At 38.5% G+C, this 23,005-nt stretch overlaps 1 long non-coding RNA gene and 1 pseudogene across 1 annotated transcript in view; both read left to right on the top strand.

The window, feature by feature from the left end:
- Nucleotides 1-18,304, top strand: part of LOC144374966 (uncharacterized) — a 37,537-nt gene extending 19,233 nt beyond the window's left edge. Inside the window, exon 3 of the long non-coding RNA XR_013434189.1 lies at nt 17,609-18,304. This is a non-coding gene — a long non-coding RNA (uncharacterized LOC144374966). The remainder of the gene's footprint in view (nt 1-17,608) is intronic.
- A 460-nt stretch (nt 18,305-18,764) lies between these two features.
- LOC144374965 (chondroitin sulfate synthase 1 pseudogene) lies at nt 18,765-21,378 on the top strand (annotated as a pseudogene).
- Nucleotides 21,379-23,005: the final 1,627 nt, after the last annotated feature.

Consider the following 23,005-nt stretch of genomic DNA (forward strand, 5'->3'; position numbering starts at 1 on the left):
CAGTAACTCCTTACACATTTCTGATCCTTTTCAGAACATCTTAGAAATTGTTTCTCCTGTAGTGCAAAGAGAACCCTACATTGTTGTGATCCATTTAAGATACCAGGGATTCATAGATTTAGACAATTTCTTATAAAAACTTCGTATGTGGGGGTGGAGACAGAGAGGCACTGATCTTTTTGATAGCTTAATCCTGCAGTGAGGCTCCAGTATAACAAATAAGTTCAGGATCATAGTAAGAAAGAAAGTCATGTGTACCAAGATACTATGTTAAACAGGTGAGTCATTCATTTGTCATAGCCCCAAATCAAAAGATAAATCAAGAGAAATCAAATGGGACTTTTTGCTCTAGTTTAAGACCTGGGAAAGTTTCCAAGGTAGTCATGTCTCTTAATCACCATTTGGAACCAGTGGGAGAATAGGATTCTTGGCTTCTGTAGCAATAGAAGTTTTTAAATACCTGCAATAATCTCCAACTTGCAAATCATTACTTTGAGGTGGGATCACTGCATTATCTAACAATATTAGGAGATGTTCAGGAAGCAGCCATGGGATAGACCAAAAAGGGCAGTAGGTTAGACTGTGGTTTGAGTGGAGTACCCATTTTTGCCTTCTGCCAGGTGGACATAGGTGAGCCTCTATAAATAAAAATAAGGATACATAATTGTGCATTTTACTAGTTAAATAACATGTTCAAAGTGTCCTGAACAGAGTAGAACTTACTAAGTGATAAAAATTAAAGGAGCACATTGAACCAGTATTTAATAATGCCATGTTATGGGTCAGACTGTCCAGAAAACTTAAGTGAAATACAGTTAAAGAAATCTCCTTTTTTCATTCTACTATCACCATTCCCAGTATATTTAAATTTTGGAGGTTTCCTCATTGTCAGGTGGAGATTCTATTTTACAAAGAAAAACAGAGGTACAGTATAAATTTTTGATATAACCTGTATCTATATTTAGATAAAACCAGATATGTGAGATCAGAATCACTTCCAAGTAAGACAACCACTTGGATAGTGGCTGCTAAATAAGGAGCCACATGAATCTGAATACTGCTTCCACTTGGAACAGTTTTTCTGTGTATTCCACAGCTCTCACCTTCCTCAAGGAGCTACTATTCTTTTAGGCCACATACATACTTTTTCCTAGAATTGAGGAAGAATTCTCTCACAAATATGGATAAGGTATTAGGTGTTCAAGTATGTATCTCCAAAACATATTGCATCTTTCCTATAATTTTAGGAATTTCATACAATGCTAGACTGTCTATGAATGAGTAGTCATGACATCCAGCTTCATGATAGTGTGACCCCAAAGTTTCCATTGTCTCATCTAGAAGTAAATTTTATGCCCCACTGTGGGCTTGAACATGGGAATTAAAATCACCAAAATATCATCTAGTCAAATTTGTATAAAAGAACTGAGAGGAATTCTGTGGGCTATGTGAGAAGACATATCTGTTCCCTTTAGTTTGAATTTCTTTAGTTTAGATACGCTTACATCAATTCTTGAATCTTCTTTCTGACTTTACTTTTCCCTGTGCCTCAATACTAATTAGATGAAGGCAAGGTAGAGGCTGCAGAAGAATAATTTATTAGTTTTAAAAATAAACATGGAAAAATCAAATGAGCATCTGAAGTTTCCAGGCTCTCTAACTTCAATAGAATTTAAGAGAAAGTAATCCTGTTGGTAATTTGATATATTCCATAAAGTTCAGGCTACCTATTGTGGAGAATGTTCTTTCAAACAGCTATTTTCATACCTATATGCAAAGATTATCTAATAAACTTGCTCTGGTTGTTATAAAGAAATTGAATACATTGCTATAGATTTCGTGTAAGTTGAAAATGAAACAAATCCATAAAACCCATATGTATGCTGTGTAAGAATTCTGTAGAACAGGATGCAGAGACCGGGTCTCTTTTGTCTCACTCCATGCTTACATTTTATCACTAAATACTCACTAAATAATAATTTGTAAATGGACAATTATTTTCAACTTCATAATTAACAGATGGTCTTTACTGTGCATTTCTCATATTTTTCAAATTTAATTCTTATAACATCCTACTGTATAAGTATACCCTCCCCATTTTAAAGGTAAGGAAATGGAAATCAGAGAGGTGGGTAAGTGCCTCTGAGGGGTCACACCCTCAAGTGAGTGGTTATGATATTCAAATTGCATTCTGTCTCACCCCAAAGTTCATGCCCTTATGAAAATGCCACCTTGCATTTCCAAAGAAGTATATAAGCCAATTTTAAAAGTTTTCATAATTATTTTCTTACCTCTCCCCCCCCCAAAAAAATCAAAAGTTGGGTTTTGAAGCATGTGCTTATTGGCAAGGAGGTAGTTATAAGTTGCTTTTATGTTTCCCAGCAAATAATTGGTAGTCATCTATTGCTAATGCTCACTCTATTATCAAAGAGGAAATGTATCCTAGCAATCTGGCATTCTCTGACAGGAAAAGGGCCAGAATCAACAGTGAGGAACAAACAGAACTGCCAGGACCAGCTGCCAGCCAACCATGAACCTCTGCCAAAAATAGAAAAAAAGATCTATTTTGCTTGGCATAGCGGTTCATAATTGCCAAACAAGTAGAAGCAGCAAAATTAGTGGGTTTGACTTGATTGAAACAACCCACCACTGGTACTTATATGACCAAGCTTTTAATGAATATTTATAAACTAATATCAACTTTGATTATCATAAATAAGGAGAACTATGACAAGTGTGTTTGCAGATTTCATGGCTCAATACTCTACATTCTAAACTACATTATGGTTTGCTTAGACTCAGGCTCCTGCCTTAGTAGGAACCTTAAGACTAACACACTGATCCCTATATTTTATAGAAGGAAAGTCCACATGTTTGAGACATAAAATAGCCAAAGATCATGACAGGGTCAGAACCATGATTTGAGCCCAAATAATTATTTTTACGAGTTATATAACCAATTATTTGATAGAACTAGAAGCAGGCCTTAGGCTGCCTTTTTTCTGTGCAGCTTAATATTAATAATGCCGTCTCAAAGAGGCATAAGAAGATAAAATCAACAAAATCAAAATAAGCAGGGTGATAAACAGATACTGTACTTAAATATATATCTGAAGGCAAAATAAAGACAAGAAAAACATCAAATATACAAAAAATCCTGCTCTACCTAAAACTACAAATTAATTTTATTTTCTGATTTCTTTTTGGTTTCTGTTCTAGAAATTCTTAAAACCAACTAGGGTAAATATCTATTACTTCATTTTGTTAAAATCAGAAAGTTAGTACTCATAATAATTGATTCAAAATTGAAAATGGTATGGATGTGTTCCTCAAAAGAATTGTTTAAAGCAAATCTAACTAATTTCCTAAAAAAGTCACCTTTAATTTTTAACTATTTTATTTTAGTCATATATAATTAGTAAATAATAGTAATGCATATTTATGGAATGCAATGGGATGTTTTGATTTATGAACACATTATGGAAAGATTTAGTCAAACTAATTAACATAACCACCACTCCACCAACTTGATGTGTGTGTGTGGGGGGGGAGAGGGGATGAGAATGTTAAAAACATTTCCTCAAAAATTCTTTAATTCTTAATAAGCATAGAACATGTATAAAAAAGCAATTTTGGTAATGATCTAAAAGAAATTTTAACAATAGTCTTCCTGAACTACAGGAATTTTACCATCAATTCTTTCCCAGTTTTCAGGCAAGAAAATTTTCTACTTTGTGAGTAAGTCTTATATTTCAGGTCTACTGTATGCTTGTGCTGTTGGTAGAGATTAGCCAAGATGAATAATGGCATATGCACCTGGGAAGAAAATACTGCAGGAGAAAATGTATAAAAACAAAGAAACAAAGATAAGAGAAATTCTTTTAAAAATCTGTCAAATAATAATAAGTCTAAGATTGTATTGTCCCAGATATTTTGTGAAATCCCTGTGATTAAGGTACATTTTTAAATATTTGTTTTTGTCTCAATGGCTTCAAATTTATCAAGTGTTAAATTCTGTAAGAATATTGGGCTGCATGAATTTTTAAAAATTGCCTTTGTCAGAAGACTGCATCATCTCATAGGCTTCATGGTCTCAAATTTAGACACAGTTCTGCCTCCTTTAATATTTGTTTCTATTCTTTTCTACCACAAAAAAATTAAGTAATTATATTATATACCTAATTAATTTCCTTACCTAATCCCTACTGTGACCCAGTAGAGAACAGATAAAATTTAATAATTTTCTGAAGGGTACATCTGGTGAATGACCCAGAAATTCCCAACTTGTTGAGCTAAATTTCAAAACAGAGCTCTTAAGCATCTTTTAGCTGTTTGGTTTTTTTTCAGAATAAATTTTTTGAGTGATTGAGTTTGTAAAGTGAAAAACTCCTCTGAAAATAAATAAGGTCATAAATGCTGACAGTTTCTAATGCTGCACCAGTCCTGGGTGAATCTCGGTGGTTTCTCATGAAATGACTCTAGTTTATTTGAAATGCTGAAGTTTTCTGTAGCTAAATAAATCACTCACTGTTATCTTGATTAGCCTCAAGCAGTTGAAAAGTAGGTGAATGTTGACAAGGCCAGTTAGAGAGCCTGTGAATAACTCAAGTGTGTAATTCCCTGCAACATACTTTTATGTTTTACCACAACTTTGTCACAAAACACACTTTCCAAATTTGTGGACAGGTCCTTTCTCTTGTGACATGCTCTTTGACAGAAGGGTTACTGATCAACAACTTTGGAACACTGATTATCCCATGTAGCTTTCAGTGACTTGAAAGCAAATGAAAGAGAAAGAAAGAAAGAAACAAACAAACAAAAAAAAAAAAACAGAGACAGACCTCAACAGATCAGCAATGCTTTATTAAGCAACAGAAGGGCACATTTTAGAGAGGAAAATAGCAACTGATTATAACAGGCAGTTGAGTTTTATAAGATTCAGTGTAACCGAATCATAGCAGAATGTGTCCATTGAGTAGTCAGGATGAACTGTTGTAGATACAGGAAATTGTGAAAGTCCATGGCCCATAGTTTTCCTTTTTTCCCTGGGAGTTGTTCTCCTTTTCTCCCTGGTGGTTGCTGTTTCCCATATTCTTCATTACAGACTCTGAAAGGGGATACTGAATAGGTGTATCAATATCATGTCTGGCTGCTTCCTGCTGAAAAGGGGCAAAGTATGGAGACCTCCACTTTCAGAGTTCTGAGGGAGAAGACAGAGGTCCCAGGGTTGAGGCTGAAAAGGACCATATATGGAAGGAGCCTAGAGGTCATTGTAGGTGAATTCCCCTTTCTGTGGTTTCAGAGAATCACAATGTAAACACAGGAGGACAGTGGCTTTAACATGTTCCTGGGAGGCATTTTGAGCTAAAGAAGCTGTTAAGAATAAAGGAACATTAAGAATACAGGGAAGAAAGTTTATTATGAAAAAGGTGAATATTAAGGGGTATATAAGGGAGCATAATCAGGAAGTCTGTCATTTTTGATCCCCCAATGAGGACTACCAGGAATCAGCTACTTCAGTACCGAGTCAACAACCTGTTGAAACTCTTTAATAACCTGGTCTGATAACTTTTCATAGTAATGAATTTATGATCTTAATCCTGCTGTTCCTATGCCAGTCACAGCAGATAACTCTAGCCCTGTGAGTAAAGGAATAAACTGGAGGGATTTCTTGAGCCTGGTGTGCGCCCTTATTAAGATAGGTAAACTTTGGTTGTTAGGTAAAATGCAAATTGAGGAGTAAGGATGACCAAGGTACAGAGGCCAGTCGAATTTTTGGTAGGTAGGGCTGTGGGGCTGACACAAGTATACATCTTAGGTTCAATTAAAATAATAATAGTCTTTTATTTTAAATACCCAGGTATGGCTATACTTTGGTGATAACTATTTAGGTATTTAAGACCAAGCTGGTCAAATTGACCTTATTCCTATCTGTTGTTAAGAGCCAGCTGAGATCACTCTTTGGAACTTGTGAGCAAACTCTAAGTTCCACTAAAGTGCCATCTGCCTGGGTAGGTCAGAGTCTCTTTGACCATGTGGCTTCCCTTAGAAGCATCAGGGATAACACCTCCTCCAATGACCCTCCCCTTTGCAGCATGTGCATCAGTCAGCTTTCTCTTCTACAGGGTCTTATTACTCTCCCTGATCAGGAGATTATGTGGCCATGAGCTAAAAAACCCTAGAGAATTTCCCTTTTTCCCTGGAGTCAAGCTGATCTCAGAGGGCAAGAGCCAAGTATTGGCTATTTTCTCTCTTGGCCATTTTATTCCTTAATTTTAGTCTCTGAGTTTGGGTCCTGAATATACAGCAAGCCAGTTTCACCAGTCTTACAGTAAGAGTACTGAGTTTTACCTTTAATGTCTGTAACTTTACAGTTATTTACCCATTCTATTTAATTGGGATAAGTATTAGTGCTAGAAGTTAGCCTTACATCTGTCTGTCCTATACATGATGGCCTATTATCTCAAAATAGTTCAGGTTGTTATATTACCAGTTGTTCTTTTGTAAGGGACTAACAGATACTGGTTAAAGTTTAGAAGGAAAATACAAAATGAAATTAACAAGAGTAAAACATATTAGTGTGTATAATAGCTATGAACTAAGAAACACAATTTTTGTTGTGGGAGGGTGGATACCAGGGATTGAACTCAGAGACACTCAACCACTGAGCCACATCACCAGCCATATTTTGTATTTTATTTAGAGACAGGGTCTCATTGAGTTGCTTAGTCCTTTGTCATTGCTAAAGCTGGCTTTGAACTCACGATTTTCCTGCCTCAACTTCCCAACCACTGGGATTGCAGGCATGCATCACCATGCCTGCCAAGAAACAGAATTTTTATAATCCCAAAAATTTACTTTAAACTCTGGTTTGAAAAGAACCAAATTGGCAAAATGTTCTTCTACACCTTATATTTTAATGACTAGTATGCTTGGAAGATATAAATACATTTAGGAAAATTCAGAATCTATAGTGCAATGTAATACTCTAAAATAACAATTGTTGTTTAATCAGAGTTGTACAAACTGTAATTTTATTAAGACAAGTTTTTCTAAATAAAACTTAACAGACATGAGACATTATCTTGATAGATAAAATCAGATTAATGTTTTAAGAAATCCTTGTTACTTCAACCTATAAAGGATTAAACTTTGATTTATATCACTAGTACATTAATAGTTGACCTTAGGAAAAAGCCTTCCTTATGAAATTCCTGAATTTTTCCAATTATTCCTCTTAATAAGATTACATACTTTATGTTATTTACAATACATTAATTGAAACACAGCTGAAAAGTTTTGGACTCTTTTCATATAAAATTGCACCTGTTAGAATTTTAACTCTTAGCAATCTTGCTTTAGTGAAGAACAAGAAACAAATAAATCTTAAACTCTTTTTTTCATGTAGCAATTTATAAAACACATCTAATGTTTAAATATATTACCTTATAGAATTTGAAAAATCAAAAGTACTTGATTTTATATTTAGCAGTTAATGCTTTTTAGCATAAATTAATCAGATATCTCCTCTAATATACTTATGAACAATCACATTGATATTGATGTTAAATATAATTTACTCATTTTTAACTGTAAAAACCAAGATATCAGACAAGTGTTGTTAAGAGTATTATCTATCTCTTTCCTGTTGAAGAAAAATCCTAGAAACAATGGATATTGCATTCTAGATATTTTGTAGAAACCAATACTCTGTTAATTTTCTGACCATCTAGAAAACCTATGAGTTAGTAATTTTAAAGACATATTTTTTTCTCATCTGTTTATCTAATTTAAATTAAATTTTTAACTCTCATGAACTGAAAGGTATTTGGATCCATTTCTCTTTTAAATTTTAATTTATGAGCACTCATTTATCTATATGCCAATTTTGATACCATGTACATGATATATGGACATAATCAGATATGTAGACACAACACAATACACAGGTGTGCACACAAACGTAAATCAGCCAGGAAACAATCTTGTAGCTGCAGGTAGATCTCTACAGGTAGAAGGCAATATTACAGATGTTTATTAAAGCCTCTATTAAAATTAACCTGCTATAAATTAAAATGTACTTCATTAGACTTTTACATTATGATTAATCACAGAAACCTATGAAATTGAAAATGCTTGGTGTAAAGTCTAACAGCCCTGATTGATACTTAGATCAGGTGGCCACTTTTCCTCAGGGACCACCAGATTTATTTCCAACATCACCATGTCCATGTCCTTTTTTAGGATGTTGTAAAAGGAGATTCTCCAATGTATTTGAGAGCTTACCCTTGAAATTTTGGCCTCTAAACAAACACAGTGTAAAAACCTCTGTAATTAGATTAAAAAAGACTGATCAGAAAATATTTTAAATTAGGTATACAGGATTAAATGTGAATTCACCATAAAACCATGAACTAAAAAAAATAGAATTTTTTAAAACAGGAGTTCTAAAAAAGTGGCAGTAATTAGTAAAGCAACAAACTGAACATCTTTATCAGATCAGAGTGCACTTTTGGTTCAAACTAGAGTCAGTTCAGATGTTGAAAGAGTGAGAGCTCTGAAATGCTTAGGTAAAAAATTTCAAGGTACAGAAGACTTGTATCTTCTATCTTCCCTTCTTGTGCTGTAGTGTTTAGGGAGGAACTTGTTAAGAAAGCAGTGTGGTACACTGCTAAGAGATACATAGCCAGACATTTAGGTCCCATAAGCAGCTTGGATTTAAAGGTGGCATTTTTCCCCCTTTGATCTCAACCAGTTCTCTGAAAGCCTTGTAAATCTTGCAGGCTCTGCAGGCTCTGTAATCCATGGAGAGATAGAGATCTGGCAGCAGCTAAGAAGTAAAGGAAGCTGCTGTTTTGAGCAAGGCCTCATCCATAGGGCATTTTAACCATTTTTCATTTCCCCAACTGGCTACATTTGGATAAAGAAAATTCAGCAGTTTCTGCCTTTCCTTCCATGACCTCTGGCTGGGGCTTCACTCAAAATGGAGAATACTAACTTCTTGGTTTCAAGGGAGGATTTTTGTCATCTCGTTGTGCCCTTAACATTTCTTACATATTCTCTTTGTCCTTTGGGGTCCTCATACTCATAGGACCATGATATCATATTATGCTCCTCAATTGAAGTGGGAGGCAAGCCTATTAGTGTTCTGGGTGATATCTCCACTAGAGAAAATAAATAATTTGGATTATTGAACTAGGACAGATAAGGGGTAGTTTTAATGTGATTAAGTGAGACAGATTTTCTGGTCTTTTTCCTGCCGGAAAAGGGGAGTACAGAATCAAATGTGTCTTGTGAGAGTCTAGAGAAGGTAGTCTAATTTTAAATCATGAGTCCTTGTTTAAGAGGCAAACAGTATGGACAGAAATGGGGTTGAAGCATTTGAAGAAGGCGAGATTGCCTGACTCATGCTTTGAGGATTAGTGGGTCACCACTTTCCCAGAGACCTCAGATCAGACCGAGATTTCATCTCAGAATCCCAAATTCATTGGGTAAGAGTGCCCTCCAGCATCAGGCCAAGTCAGTCAGAAACAGAGACAGATAGTGGTTGATATTTGGCACCCCTGGGGGCTATAGGGGTCAAACTCAGTACATGATAGCTTCATGCAGCACTGGGGAGTGGCCCCAGCCAGCTGACTTCAGTTGTCTCAAGCTGTTCTCTGCCCCAGGCACCAAATTTCTCCCACAGAAAAGAAACTGAAGCAATGCTGGACCAGCATTCCCAACACCTGGGTGAAGGGGGATCCAACCCATCCCTTATCAACATTATTTTGGGCCTGTATTTCCTCTATAGTAAGGTAGTTTGCCAAGGAAGTGACATATCTTGTCCACAGGAGGCCAGGCAGGGTTGCAGGTAAATTGCTTCTTGGAAAAGAAATCATGTGGGAGTCAGCACAGTGGGCCCATTTGATAAAATTATTATATATAAAATTTAGCATTTTTAATGTCACAGATGTTTTCTTGAGCTGCAGTTAAGAAGAGGAATGGGGATCAGGATCTGATCTAGGGGGCTTATGGAGCAGAGGTCTAAATTAAGGTAGGAATTGGAGAGGAGAGGATTAGAAGAAGATGCCTCCAACACAAATAACGGACACTATACAGGTCCTTGCTCTGTCCATGTGGCAATGATGAAGGAATGCCTAATGCCATTTGATTTTTGTAAAATCCCTTTCTTTTGGCATTATCTCTGTGTTTAGTAGAGATCCTTTTATCTGTGTCAATTAGAGCTTTCATAGTGAAGTTAGGAATTTTATGTGCCATATTACATATTTTCAGACTAATATGAGGGATAAATATTGGGGCTAGATAATCATACTGGCAAATAGAGAAACACAGATAAAGCCTGCTTATGTAGGAGGTTAGGAAGATTTGTAGGTTTCAAATTGACGCAGAAAAAAAAAAAAACGCTTGTGACTCTGACAGTCTCTTTTGGTGGTAATCAGGCACTCCTCTCTATGAAACTTTCCTTTATAGCCTCCCGCTTTACTTTTGGTGAGGGTTCATCTGCTATTTCAGGGCAGTAAATGAAGAAGAGGGCTGGGGATCAGGATCTGATCTAAAGGGCTTATGGAGCAGGGACACAGTGAGAATTGGTTGGCATAATGAGGGCCTTGAGTGAAGGTCAAAGAAAGCTTGGAGGTAAGCCTCAGGCCATTTGCCATTTCATTCAAGGAAATTGTTTAAGTTTTGGAGGATTTTGGAGTCAAAGTTCCCAAATTCAGGCCACTGATGCAGGTTGTCTGATTTATATTGTGGCCAGATCTAAGTACTAAGCCTAATAAGGCATCAAATTTTAAGGTTCTTAAAATTATTTTTGAGACAACCTAAGGGAGAGTCCAGTACATGGAAGCTCCCATGTGGGAGAGGTCTGTTTGGGGTGGTGATTGAGATCAAAGTGTCCTTTGATGTCTCCTGTCACTAGACAGAATTTCACCAGAGAATGAGAGGGCATCCCTTCTAGAATCTGAGTAGTGAGGGACCTCCAGGGTCCAGAAAGGTGGAGGGTCTTGGACAGGGTGCTTCTGCAGGAGACTGAAAGGGATCTTACCTCTCCGAAGAATGAGGAGGTTGGTGTGTTGCATACAAAAGCAAAATGGCAAACAGCGGCCTCTAATCCAGAGGTCTAAATTAAGGTAGGGATTGGAGAGAAGAAGATTAGAAGGAGGATGCCTCCAACACCAATAACGAATGCTATACAGGTCCTTGCTCTGTCCATGTGGCAATGAGGCAGCAAAACCCTAGCCCAAGAATGGAATTGGTTTGGGGACATATATCTGCTGCCATTGAGCTTTAGTGGACTTGGAGTTGCAAAGGGGATCCTTCTATCAGAAGGAAGGAGAGAAATAGAAATCAGATGAGAAGATAGAAAAGATGGTGGAGGTTCATTAATGGGGAGGTGTAGATAGCCTCAAACCCCTTCCCAGTTTTCGGCACTAAATGAAAGCAAATAAAAGAGAAAGAAAAGAAATGGAGATAAATTTCAACAGATCAGCAATGCTTTATCAAGCAGCAGAAGGGCACATTTTCGAGAAGAAATTGGCAACTGGTTACAATAGGGGTCTGAGTTTTATAGGGTTCAGTGAGACTGAGTCATAGCAGAATGGGTGAGTTGGGCAGTTGGGGGGCGGGGGGGGGATAGTTGTAGAAAAGGGAAATTGTGAAAGTCCAGAGCCCATTGTCCTCCTTTTCTCCCTGGGGGTTGTTGTTTTTCATATCCTTCAATTCTCATTGTGCATTTACACTTTGGGTTGAAGTATATTCTCTTTTTTTTTTTTTTTTTTGCCCCAGAAACCCTCTTTTACTCCCAAATCTATTCACTTGGGAATGTGCTAGTCCTCCTGAGATAAGAACCAAGTTGTCAATTTACTAAGTGGCATTGCCTCCTTTACCACAGTGATTGGTTGAGCAATGGGAACATGTTCAAGGCTGGTCCAATCATAGCCACTAACTAAGCCACAGTTATTAGCCTGAGGGCAGAGGTGATTCAAAGTTGCAAATCATTTTTTCCTTTAGAGTTTTCTCACTCTGGTAGGATCTAAAGAAAAATACTATTTATTTGTTTTTGAGAATCTATAATTGTGAGTTAGGATCTCATCTCTATTTGGAATACATGTCTATTTTCCTGGAGAATGTTGAGCAATATGCGAAGGAAGAAAAGAGGAAAGCTACATGTATTCAGTTCCCTGACTCTAGTTATCCCTAAAGTCAGAGTATCACTTCTTTCTTTGGTTGGATTTCTGTTACTTAAAAAACAAATATCTCTGACTACCATGCCACAGAGAAGGTAACACTATATCCAGACTATTACAGAAAAGTTCAATATGCCCAGTTTATGCTGCTGTTTTGCTCTGGTTTCTATCCAACTACTCTTCCAAAAATAAAATGTTCAGGTCCAGAGCAAGAAATAATCATATTCAGATGTACTGTGAATAGCTAGCACTTACTTAGAGTTTTCTTCTTTATTATTCGCATTATTTTTATTTTTAGTTATACATGATAGTAGAAAGTATTTTGACAGAATACACATACATAAAGTATAACTTATTCTATTTGGTTCCCACTCTTGTGGTCATACATGATGTGGAGTTATGTACATATATGTGGTCATATATACAAATACAAGGCTAGGAACATTATGACCAATTAATTCTACTGTCTTTCTTATTCCCCTTACTTCTCCTTTCCCTTTATTACCTTTTGTCTAGTCCAGTCTATTTTTATTATTCCCTTCCCTCACTTGGAGTTTTCTACTATCCATGTATTTGCTGAAGTGCTTTACAGAAAGATTCTGCTTTAAGACTGTGATAAGCAGAGCCCCCTGTGTTCCAGGGGGTAGTTGGGGATGGGGAAAAGTATAGCTGCAAGCTTAAACACAGAGAAGGCAAAAACCTGGCAGTGCCCTGTCCTCAGACCCATCTTTCAATAAAGCATCCCTTCTGCACCCATTTCAGTAATGGGCTTCCACATACTGTGATTACTTATGAAGAAAAAGTTTATGTTGTATATACATAAGCCTTTGGTAGATATGTTCTCAATTCTCACAATATAGCCATAGAGACATATGATTATTCCTATTCTATGGTCGAAGGAACTAAGGTTTACAAAGATTACAGAACATACTCAACATCGTCCAGTCAGCAAAAGGCAAAAATCGGGGGTTGCACTTCCCTTCCCCTGGCCTCAGAGCCCTCTACTTGTACTGCCACGTGAAGCTGCTCCCGGCGTAACCTCATACCTGCTACTAAGACCAGGGAAGTCTCTGCTTGCTTATTGATCCTCATGGGTGCCAGCCTGTTCTGTTAAAACTTAACCAAGACCAAGCTCAAGCCTGTTCTCTGACAAATTACCTACTCACATGGGAGGGAGAAGGACCTTATGTAAGATATGAGTTCCTGCTAACAGAATTCTAAGGAGGATCTAAGGAAGGTATCAGTCAGTTCTGGATTAATTTTGGCTTCTGAGGTGGAAGTAGAAGAAGTAGAAGAAGTCATGAGGGGAGGGCAGGTTAGCAGTTGGGTATCCCCACTAACAAATGGGAAGAGTAGAGCATCACTGGGCCATCATTGTAACTGTACACTATCCACTCAAGGAGGAATTCATTATGGCCTTTTATAGCTGCTATGTCATCTTTGAAGTGTCTGCTGTCAACTTGGCAGGGAGCATGACCTGTGGCTTTGTTCTTTTCCTCTCTGAGCTAATTTTACTCTTTCAGTCCCAAAGTTTGCTCTTTCTCCTTTCTAAGCTTGCTGCTGTCCCAGCAGGGGTTTTGTTGAACTCAACAACTAGCAATGGCAAACATCTACCAATGTGTACCTAAGAGACCTGACTGTACTGAGCAAACTCCTCAGAACAGGGGTCAGCCATCTTATCAGAATTCTTTCTTCTCTGAGCCCATGGAGATTGTAAGACCTTGGAAGGGTCAAAAGCGGCCTTGCAAGGCAAGCTGGGCGAGCCCAGGACTTAGGAAAATGAATGCCTTCTGATGGTGTGGGTGATGGCTATCATCTCTCTGATAGGAAAAAAAAATACTATTTCTTGAGAAAAATCTTTCATAGAAAGGGGTAACCCTCCTCCTTACACCCTGTCTTTATAAGTTAGAGGATCATGATATAAAAAAAGAAAGAGAGACAAAGACAGAGAAATATTAGAAGTTTGATGGAGGTCATACTGGTATCCCTTAAAGGCCTTCTTCCTCAGACCCCATTGCCCTGCCTTCTTGCTGTTTTCCCTTCTGCCTTGTGCTTAGTTATCAGAGGAGGTCCTGTCTTGCTAAGGAAACATGATTCAATTATGTGGCATCATGGTTTGAATAATTTCTATATACTGGACTTGAAATTCATTAACACAGCTGCATTAATTTGGAGTCAGATAGTCCCTTTCCTGAAGTTGTCCATAAACTAAAAATATAACAATTTTAAACTCTAAACAAACAAACAAATAAAAATGATACTCCAAAAAGAAAAATCTAAATATGATGTCATAATCAATAGCCAAGCAGTAGCAACTTGGATTAGATCATGTTTATGAAATTTAAGCCTCAGAGAGGAGATATAATTAAAAACTGAAAAGAGCAGTTCTCTACTTACCATAAGGACAACTTAACTTTTAAATGAAGTATTGTTCAACTGAAATTTCTGCTCTCAATCTGTATTCCTCTCTAGCAAAAAAAAAAAAAAAAAAAAAAAAAAACCCTTCCTGAAGGAAGGTAAAAAAAAAAAAAAAGAAAAAGAAAGAAAAAAAAGCATGAAAATCTAATGAAATAGTACTCTAAATTAGTTTTAAATTTCTTCTTCTAGGGAAAAAAGTGATCCACATGACTGATGATTTGTTCATATTTAACTTTGAACAAATACATGAAAATCAAAATATATGTTTAATACATACCATATATGTACTAGAATTATTCTTGATAGCAGTAATATATACTTTGTGAGATATATAATCAAAATATATTGAAAATCCCTCAGGAATATATAGACCCCCACATTTATAATGACTTTAAATAGTAATTCAATCAAGTCTCCAGTTTCTGCTGGAATGGAGAAGAGAATTGAAGATGAAGACCACAATTACATAAGCACGAGCCATTAGAGAAATTAAATATAACACACATAAACATGAAGAGTTTATTTAAATAAATCAAATATCCTGATGTTGAAACCACAAATTATGAAATTGTGTTTGGTTTTCATACTAACACGAAAATTTCAAAATTGCATCCATAATTGACTACACTTCTTTCTGTAGCCATAGTTTTTGTACAGTGCCAAGCCACATATTCAAGCAAGCACATAAACGGGTACCCATGGCTGATGTAATTTGTGGTCACAGGATAGAGCATTGTAGAAACCCTGCACTCATCCTTGGACAAAGGTCTTCAGGGGTCTTAATATGGGTCAAACTTTGAAAACTGAATGTTTAACTATGCAATTGAGGTCTGTTATTGGTCATTTTATCAGAATAACATGATGTGTGCATTGTAGCCTATTTTTAAAATCATATACAAAAGTAGATTTTAAAAAAGGTCTACAAGAATGCAAAAAAACTCTCTGAAACAGCTTAGGAGGTATCCCTGTTTTCCCATATGGCATTTATTTTCCTTTTTGTGACATTATCTTGACACATCAAGAGCAGGGTGTAGTGTCCTTATGCATTTCCAAAAGTATTCCTTTTCTAAAGTTACCTGCAGGATAGTGACAGAGAGGTAGAAAGAACACGGTGTTTGGAGCTAAGCAAATCTGAGGTCTAAACCTGTCTCTGGCCTCTAGTGGTGGTTGGCCTGAATCTGAGTTACAAAATCTGTAGTATGACGATAATAAAATGAATAGACTGTTATGTTAAAGTGTGTATATGCATGGTGTGTGTGTGTGTGTGTGTGTGTGTGTGTGTGAGAAAGAGAGAGAGAGAGAGAGAGAGAGAGAGAGAGAGAGAGAGAGAGAGAGAGGGAGGGAGGGAGGGAGGGAGGGAGAGAAGAGCAAACAGGGAGTCTATTTTGTTGCTGTGGAACTATAACAGAGGCTGACATAGTAAGGATTAGTGTTTTCATTGTTATTGATAGTGTTACACAGCATCTGCAATATTGCAGCTGCTGGAGGGCCATTTATCTTGCTCTTAAAAATAAACAAGGAGAGAAATGAATTACAGTAGATGGGGTAGAGAGAGAAGATGGGAGGGGAGGGGAGGGGGGATAGTAGGGGATAGGAAAGGTAGCAGAATACAACAATTACTAATTGGGCATTATGTAAAATTGTGGATGTGTAACCGACGTGATTCTGCAATCTGCATTTGGGGTAAAATTGGGAGTTCATAACCCACTTCAATCTAATGTATGAAATATGATAGATATGATATGTCAAGAGCTTTGTAATGTTGTGAACAACCAATAAAAAAAAATTTGTCCTCACTTTTTGATCCTCACTGCCCTCCTTATTTCCCAATATCACTTTATCTGTATCTAAAAATACTTTCTATTATATTTTCCAAGCAGCCAGCAGGACAGTGGTGGAATGCAAGCATGCAGAAAGGATTCTCTTCCTCTTTAGAGGGACCACAGATGTGATCATAATGCCTAGATATTCAGGAGAAATGCTCTAAGTCTTGGATGTAAGAGAGATATTTTAAAGAATGGGCTGATTTAGGCCATTTTTAATCTTAGATATTAAGTTTTCAAATTTAGAAAGTAAACTTCCAAAAATTGAAAAAGAAATTATCATCTTTGCAAACTGTTGACTATAGTTTTTAGCCCTTCCCTTTTTCCAGTAAGTTAGTTCCTAAAATGTGTGGAGAATGGAAACAAAAAGTAAACCTTCTCTGTCAGGAGTTCTAGAGACAAAAGCACATAGGCCAAGAACTTACTTACAACAGAAGTTGTCCTTCTAGGTGGCACCCAAATTGCAATATCAATTCATATGTGTTCAGAGCATATTAAATCATTTTCATTTTTATTTCAGAGAATAATACATCAGGGCAATTATTCTTTAGCTAAAAAACATAAAGAAAATTAATGTTATTAGAAATGCTTTTCTTAAGTCTTTATGTGAGTACCTAAATGTGTTAAAATTATTGAAATATGGAATTATGCAAGATTTATCCAGTACACCTCTGATATTATTATCCCAGGTAACATTGTTAGGTTTGTTTGTTATTTTTGTTGTTGCTATTGTCGTTTTGTTTTTGCAAAGCCCAGGGCTTTGTGCATGCTAGACAATTGCGCTACCATTGAGCCACATCCCCAGTCCCATTTCTTATATATACTTCTTGACCTTTTGCCTTCTGGTAGGAATTTGGGACTGCTGTATCATAGAGACAGGATAATCATTTTTGATCTTATTATTTTCTATGACTACTTTAAACCTATAAAAACAGTTCATGTGGTCTCTAAATCCTTGATCAAATCTCTCTTTCTCTATTTCCTTCCTTCCTTCCTTCCTTCCTTCCTTCCTTCCTTCCTTCCTTCCTTCCTTCTTTCTATCTTTCTTTCTTTTCAATCACCAATAAACAAAACATTTGGTTTTCAGGGCAACACAATCATACCTTCCCCAAGCAGACTAAATGAACAATAATGACCAATCAATGAAATGACATATATGCTTTTCATTTTCTTTTGTAGGTAAGTCCACCCTGTCTTCAAGTTTTCTTGGCTTACTGCTGCCTGCCCTTGTCATCCTTGTCTACTTGGAATTCTGAGTGTGATGTGAAAGCTGCTGTTCCCAACCCAGCTCAGAGGACACCCTTCATCCTGGGATAAAGACAGTTCCCACCAATTTCTGCGGCTTCATCCTAAGCCAAATAAATTACACTTCAACAAACTATCCAGCTGATTTACAACACACTATGACTGAGGCATTCAGGAACCCCTTCATCCAAAAGAATAAACTTTTAAATGGATATAAAATGACTTTTAACTCGTTCCAATATGCCTTATAAACCACTTAACCTGATTCTGTGACAGTTGCATGATTTATTCCAATGGGACAAATTACAGTGTTCAATTCAATATCATAGGCTGTAGAGTGAAAGTAAAATCACCATACACAGGTGCTTTAAATTTAATAACAAGTTGTGAAATATAATAGAGGTTAAAATGTTGATTGTATGTGGTAAATGTAAGAGTAATACAGTCTCTTGTATGATCCCATCTGTTTTGGGTCCTGCTTATTTTTGAATGGCCCCTATCATTCATGAAATTTTGATTTTTTTCCTGAAAAAAAAAAAAAGAGAACATGACAGAAACATTTCAGCATAAATTCATTACCAAATCACTTTACTGAATGAGCTGAAAGATTTTGAATATTGAAAACCAAATTCTAGAGGGGCCACGGTTCGCAGCCGCCGGAACCGCTTCATAACGCGCTGTGCGTGACGTGAGGGGCTTCTGTTGCAATGGCGAGTTAAGCCAGAGGATGTGCAGCTGCGACGGCGGCGTCGGCCACGAAGAGGACGGGGGCGGGCGCAGCACAATCCCAGCAGAGCCAGCCGGAGGACGAGAGCTGGGCGGAACAGGGGCTCTGGCCCGCCTGCCACTGCTGGGCGGGCGTGCGGAACAAAGCGCCGGCGCGGGGCCTGCGGGCGGCTCGGGGACCGCGATGGGCGCGGCGGGCCCGCGGGGGCCGCGATGGGCGCGGCGGGCCCGCGGCGGCCGCGGCGCTGCCCGGGCCGGGCCTCGCGGCGCTAGGACGGGCTGGCCTCCGCAGGCGGGGGCGGCGGGCTGAGGGCGCGGGGAGCCTTGGCGGCGGCAGCGGCCCTGCGGGCGGAGTGGCGCCGGAATGGCCGCGCGCGGCCGGCGCGCCTGGCTCAGCGTGCTGCTCGGGCTCGTGCTGGGCTTCGTGCTGGCCTCGCGGCTTGTCCTGCCCCGTGCTTCGGAGCTGAAGCGAGCGGGTCCGCGGCGCCGCACCAGCCTCGAGGGCTGCCGGCCCGGGCAAGCGGCGGCGGCGGCAGCAGCGTCCCAGGCCGGTGGAGTGCGCGGCAATGCGCGGGGGGCCCAGCTGTGGCTGCCCGGCTCTGCCCCGGATGGTGGCCCGCGCGACAGGAACTTTCTCTTCGTGGGAGTTATGACTGCCCAGAAAGGCCTGCAGACCCGCGCTGTGGCTGCCTACAGAACATGGTCCAAGACAATTCCTGGGAAAGTGGAGTTCTTCTCTAGTGAGGGTTCAGACACATCTATACCAATTCCAATAGTGCCACTACGGGGCGTGGATGACTCCTACCCACCCCAGAAGAAGTCTTTTATGATGCTCAAGTACATGCATGACCACTACTTGGACAAGTATGAATGGTTTATGAGAGCTGATGATGATGTTTACATCAAAGGAGATCGTCTGGAGAGTTTCCTGAGGAGTTTGAATAGCAGTGAGCCCCTGTTTCTCGGGCAGACAGGACTGGGCACCACAGAAGAAATGGGGAAACTGGCCCTTGAGCCTGGTGAAAACTTCTGCATGGGGGGGCCTGGTGTGATCATGAGCTGGGAGGTGCTTCGGAGAATGGTACCACACATTGGCAAGTGTCTCCGGGAAATGTACACTACGCACGAGGATGTGGAAGTAGGAAGATGTGTCCGGAGGTTTGCAGGCGTACAGTGTGTTTGGTCTTATGAGATGCAGCAACTTTTTTATGAGAATTATGAACAGAACAAGAAGGGGTACATCAGAGATCTCCACAACAGTAAGATTCACCGAGCTATCACGTTACACCCGAACAAAAACCCACCCTACCAGTACAGACTACACAGTTACATGCTCAGTCGCAAAATTGCTGAGCTGTGTCATCGCACAATACAACTCCACCGAGAAATTGTCCTGATGAGCAAATACAGTAATACAGAGATTCACAAGGAGGACCTCCAGTTGGGAATACCCCCTTCCTTCATGCGGTTTCAGGCCCGCCAACGAGAAGAGATTCTGGAATGGGAGTTTCTGACTGGGAAGTATTTTTATTCAGCTGCCGATGGTCAGCCCCCCGGAGAGGAATGGACTCAGCCCAGAGGGAAGCCTTGGATGACATCGTCATGCAGGTGATGGAAATGATCAATGCCAATGCCAAAACCCCGGGGCGCATCATCGACTTCAAGGAGATCCAGTATGGTTACCGCCGTGTGAACCCCATGTACGGGGCAGAATACATTCTGGACCTGCTGCTTCTGTACAAGAAGCACAAAGGTAAGAAGATGACAGTTCCCATGAGGAGGCACGCATACCTATAGCAGACTTTCAGCAAGATCCAGTTTGTGGAGCATGAGGAACTAGATGCACAGGAGCTGGCCAATAGAATCAATCAGGACTCTGGATCCCTATCCTTCCTCTCCAATTCCCTGAAGAAGCTTGTTCCCTTCCAGCTCCCTGGGTCCAAGAACGAACGCAAAGAGCCCAAAGATAAAAAGATAAATATACTGATCCCTTTGTCTGGACGATTTGACATGTTTGTAAGATTTATGGGAAACTTTGAGAAGACATGTCTCATCCCAAATCAGAACGTCAAACTTGTTGTCCTGCTTTTCAACTCTGATTCCAACCCTGATAAGGCCAAACAAGTTGAACTGATGAGAGATTATCGCATTAAGTACCCTAAAGCTGTCATGCAGATTTTGCCTGTGTCTGGAGAGTTTTCAAGAGCTCTGGCCCTCGAAGTGGGATCTTCACAGTTTAATAATGAATCTTTGCTCTTCTTCTGTGATGTTGACCTTGTGTTTACTGCCGAATTCCTGCAACGGTGTCGAGCAAATACAGTTTTGGGCCAACAAATATATTTCCCAATCATCTTTAGCCAGTATGATCCAAAGATTGTTTATAGTGGGAAAGTTCCCAGTGACAACCATTTTGCCTTTACTCAAAAAACTGGCTTCTGGAGAAACTATGGGTTTGGCATTACTTGTATTTATAAGGGAGATCTTGTCCGAGTGGGTGGCTTCGATGTTTCCATCCAAGGCTGGGGGCTGGAGGATGTGGACCTCTTCAACAAGGTTGTCCAGGCAGGTTTGAAGATGTTCAGAAGCCAGGAGGTAGAAGTGGTACACATCCACCACCCTGTCTTCTGTGACCCTAATCTGGATCCCAAACAATACAAAATGTGCTTGGGGTCCAAGGCATCAACATATGGGTCCACGCAGCAGTTAGCTGAAATGTGGCTGGAGAAAAACGATCCAAGTTACAGTAAAAGCAATAATAATGGCTCTGCACGGACAGCCTAATGTCCAGCTCTGCTGGAAGGGACATTTTTAATTACCTAATTTATTTTTCAAAAATTTTTGTATGATCAGTTTTTGAAGTCCATACAAGGTTATATTTTCCAAGTGGTTTTCTTACATAGGACTCCTTTAAGATTGAGCTTTTTGAACAAAAATGTGATCAATGTTTGCCTTTGAATACACCTTCTTGCTGAACATTATGTAGCAGACTTGCTTAATTCTGACTTGAAATATCCCTGATGAACAAAACCTTTTATGTTTTTTTTTTTTATATTTCCTTTCCTGGCCCCTTCTCTGTAGTCCTATGGCAGAAAACATGAACATTCCTATGAAGTATTATTATAACAAACAAAAAAAAACCACTGTAACTATGGTAAATTTTCTATTGTGACTGTTAACCTTGCACAGATTCTACCTTTTATCTTTTTTTTTACACGTTTTTTTTAAAGCCATCTCAAGTTTCAGTTGTAAATAAGTAAATGTGATAATATCTGTATCATCAGCATCAGCATCTTCAGCCAAGCTTTCCAAAGTTGATTATTTCCCCCACACTGTACTCCACTCATCAAGGTCAAGTAGCTTTGACAAGCCACAGGAGTGAGGACAGCACAGCCAGAGCTGGGGTGGTTCCTGGGATGCCATGGCCTGAGCAGGCCTGGCACCACATTGTGAGAAGTGTTTGGCATTTTCTCTCTTGCTGACCCTTCTCTTTAGAGGGTGAAGTATTAATATTTAGAATGATGAAGAAGAATTACTGTAATAATTCTAATGTATGCAAACTAAACAAACAAAAACACCCTAATGAAAACATGGGGGGATGTGTATTTGGTTTCATTCACTTCGTCCTGTCTGTTGTGGAGATGGTTACTTCATTCTTTAATTACTGTTTGTTTTATCCTTGACATCTGAATACCTTTAATTTATTTAATATCCATTATTTAGAGTTCTGCCATTTCTTGAGTACCTGTTAGTATTAGTATTTATGTGTACCAGGAGTGTGGTTAGTATGTTTTATTTGCAGTAAACCGATCTCCAAAGATTTCCTTTTGAAGAGATTTTACCCCTTTCTTAATTTTCACATTCCTGTTTTACTAAATATTAAGTGTTCTTGGACAATTTTGGTGCTCATGTGTTTTGGGGACAAAAGTGAAATGACTTTGTCATTACACCAGAATGTTTGTTTTTAGCTCACAGATCAAATGTGCCTTAATATTTTTTCATTTAGATTTCAAACAGTTGATAGGCTTGCCATTTTAATACACATCATTGGAGATCTGCTTATTTGTAAAAAGCCTATTGCTCATTTGGAAAAATAAACCAGTGAACAATATTTTTCTATTGTACTTTTGAAAACCATTTTGTTTCATTATTCCTGTTTTAGCTGAAGAATTGTTTTACATTTGGAGAGTAAAAAAACTTAAACACAGAAAAAAAAGAAAACCAAATTCTAGAACTTACTATCAGTATTCTTATTTTTGAAGTAATTTTATAACTATTTCATTTTCAGAATCAGTAATGCTTTTCAGTTAGTTTTCTAATGGTAAACATACCATATGAAGATTTTTTTTTTACTTTTGTATTCTACTCTGAAATTATTTTATGCTCTTCTTATCATCAGTATCAAACCTCAAAAACACACAGCTCTTATCTGAAGTATCATCATATTGCTGTATTTATTCATATGTGAAATGATGGATTTTGAGAAGTAGTGTGCTTCCATTTTTTTATTAAGATGTGAGTCTTTATATAGTAGAGATAAATGACAGTTAAGTGAATATCTGAATTACCTAATAATATTCTAATATCTTTGTTTTTGTGCTTCATTCC

This window comes from Ictidomys tridecemlineatus, unplaced genomic scaffold, assembly GCF_052094955.1.
Source record: "Ictidomys tridecemlineatus isolate mIctTri1 unplaced genomic scaffold, mIctTri1.hap1 Scaffold_974, whole genome shotgun sequence".
Taxonomy (NCBI): Eukaryota; Metazoa; Chordata; class Mammalia; order Rodentia; family Sciuridae; genus Ictidomys; species Ictidomys tridecemlineatus.